Source organism: Callospermophilus lateralis, unplaced genomic scaffold, assembly GCF_048772815.1.
Source record: "Callospermophilus lateralis isolate mCalLat2 unplaced genomic scaffold, mCalLat2.hap1 Scaffold_2002, whole genome shotgun sequence".
NCBI lineage: Eukaryota > Metazoa > Chordata > Mammalia > Rodentia > Sciuridae > Callospermophilus > Callospermophilus lateralis.
The window spans coordinates 66,288-69,451 of NW_027512998.1; the positions used below are offsets into that span (position 1 = coordinate 66,288).

Sequence of the window (3,164 nt, forward strand, 5' to 3'; positions counted from 1 at the left end):
GATTGATGGGTGAACTGTAAATAAGCTTTTTATTATATGGCATTTTGCACTAAGATATTTTTGTTTGTTTCGTTTTAGTTACTTATGGAAATTGTGGATTACCTGGACATCTTAAGACCCAGGAACCCGTTTATTAAGAATCTGCTGTCTTGAAAAATGCATTTTATGAATGCTTTGGATTAAGAAGGTGTAAAAAGTGGTTTGTCATGTCTGCCACATAAGAGATAATCTGAATCAGTTCCCTTGCAGTTACCCAGATGCCTAAAACTGGCAAGAACTAGTACTTGGAGTGGTCATCCTTCAACAGGAAATACAGAGCTACCTATGTACTATATAAATGCTATCTCTTTGATGACGTTTAAGATAATGGACAGCTTTTCTACATCTGATTTTCATACACACAATTAACACTGGAATTTGGAGAAGCATTGGTTATATATTGAAAGACTGAGTTTTCTCTTTTTGAGTTTTCCATATTTATTATTTCATCTGTATGCTTTAAATCTCCACAGTCACATAAACTCCAGACATAACAATGGAGCTATATGACCCATCAAGATATACAAAAACTATTGGCAAGCTTTGAACCAGTTGTTTTTGCATCTGTTCACAATTAATATATTCTCTGCTAATCTAGAATATGGAAGCAACTACAGTCATGCACATTGTATTGATAAATTGTGACTGTTGAATTTTTCTGTAACTGGTTGCTTTTGTCATTCAAATGCAAGTTATGTCCAAATGGATATAAAGACTATGTTGGTGTACCAAGCTCCTAGCCAGTGTTGAAGATAGAAAACCTATTATGACTAATCCTTGGGAAGAAAAAGTCTGCAAAATGGACCAAACGAGTTTACTGCTCAGGAAGCAGTTTTACTGTAGGGAGTGGGTTTTCCACAAGCTTCAACATTGCCTCCAGGAGAAATCCAGCTGCTGCAGTAGTGCTGTCAACACACCTTCGCTTGTGATGAATTCTGGGAATAACCCTGGTGCTGTCTCAGGAAAGGCAGCTGCCTGGGGTGTGTTGTTGGTAGGAGGGCCTGGTAGTGGCAAGACAGCCCTGTGTACTGAACTCTTATGGCCAAGTTCACCTACAAGCTTGCAGAGAGGTTTACATCACCAGGCTTTGGCCTTTCATTTCTGCAAAGCCCAGGACTCTGATACTTTGTGTGTTGGAGGGTTCGTTAGAGGTCTGGTTGCCCAGATATGCCACAGTGGACTACTCCAAGGATATGAGGACAAGCTACGAGATCCAGACATTCAAAGCCGCGTACAGCCTGGGGAATGTGAGAGGAACCCAGCAGAAGCATCCAAAAGGTAGCAGCAAAGAATGTCATAGTGTTTAGGTTTCTGTGCAACAATTAATGATTTTTAGCTAGTTTTTTTTTTTTGAGGTACTTTTACTAGTGCTGTGCAGTTGGGCTTAATCTGTGGTTGTGAGTACAACTGTTTATTTTAGTATGGGAAGAAACAGAACTTTGTGATGCATAGTATATAGATTAAAAGTAAGTCTTAACTATTGTCGTTTAATAACAGAATGTTCCGTTTCTAACAGTAACTGTCAGTGGTAAGGGGAGTCTGTTCTTATGATAAAGAAGAACAGTTAGCTGCCTGGAAACCAGGCCTCATTTTCAGGGAGGATGAACTATCTATACTATGAGCTGAAGTAGAAGAACTCTCAGTGTAGAAGCCAGTACCTTTTGTTTATAGTATATTATTTTTTACATGAAAATTTCTCCTTAAAAGACATTATAGGCATTGAGAATCTGATTAACTTATTGAAAAGTTGAATTATAAGTTTATGTGATATTTATAATGTAGTGAAAATTTTGGGATTATTTTAGTGCTTTTAGTGAGTGGTGCAGAGAACATTTTTCCCCCTAATTTTAGTTAAGCATTTGTTCATGGTGAGTGGACTGATCTAAGCAATTTGCTTTTTGAAGTGACTGCAGATTCAGAATCTGCTCAAGAAAACATAATTTCTTGAGAATATGATTTTTGCCTGTCACTTCCTTAGTCATTGTGAAAGTGGCAATTGGTTATTGTGTGCTGGCTGTTGACTCCCTTCTACTTGAATGACTCATTTTGCCACACACCTTTTTCTCCCCATATTAACTAGGCTTTAGCAGGTAAAAGTTTGTGCCTCAAGGATTATGGAACACTGTGCACTGGAGGTTTGTATGAGTGTGTCTCCTGGATGATTGGAACAGTTTTAAGTAGCTCTGAAAAGGGGGATGCTTGTTTTTATGGTCTCCTCAAATCTAGTGTCATGAAATCTATAAAGTTTGAAGGCATATTGATAATATTTAGTAATTATAGCAAACAGTATGTTGGTCATTGTTCTAAGAGTTTTATAAATATTAAACCATTTCATCTTCATAATGTTCTGTGAGGTCATTCCCATTTACGTATGAGGAAACTGAGGGGTGGAAAGTGAAGTAAACTGTCCAAGCTAGTTAAGTGGCATTTGAAATATCTCTCTCCATATTTGTAATAATAGGTTTCTTTTAAGGACTTGATGAAAAGAGGAGTGATGTAGAAGTTGGTGTGCAGTGAAGTTGGAGAGTGAGGGCTGGTTCACAGTGTGGCTAAGAATGAGGAATGATAGCGTAGAACTGAAAGTTGTGAGGGGTTATTAAACTCACAGATGTTAGGGTCTGTAAACAAGTCAGAATGGCGCCTGGCATTTTGCAGAGGAAATGGTTTGTGAAGTAATGCCAGAGAGCCATTAAGTGTGAAGATTCCTTATTGGTTGACTGCTGTATCTAGTTTATGTTAATTAAGATATGCTGTGTGGAATGTATATATACCCCTCCTGTCCTACAATAAATGGCTCCTGCTCCTGCTGTATCAATGTACACAAGTTGTTCATCACCCCCCGGTTATTTTACTGCAGCCGGACTGCAGCACACAGAGTCTTGCTTTTGAGAAGTATAGGACTCTTGGGGCCATTTAATCTGTCAGTGCAGTCCAGTGGAAGTCAGGGTTCATCTTTTGGTCATCAGAATCAGGCTTAAAACTGTTACATCATTCACCAGTCTATGAGGATGTCTGAGTTAATGCTTGTGGCACGGACGGGAGATGGCAGGTGTGATGGAGCGGGTCCATTCTGCAGTCACTGTGATTGAGCCAGTGAGGGAGTCTTGAAAATGAAACTTTCCCTT

At 38.9% G+C, this 3,164-nt stretch overlaps 1 pseudogene; it reads left to right on the forward strand.

Moving 5' to 3' along the window:
• The first annotated feature begins 805 nt into the window (after positions 1-805).
• LOC143640372 (ankyrin repeat domain-containing protein 50 pseudogene) lies at positions 806-1,321 on the forward strand (annotated as a pseudogene).
• The last annotated feature ends 1,843 nt before the right edge of the window (positions 1,322-3,164 follow it).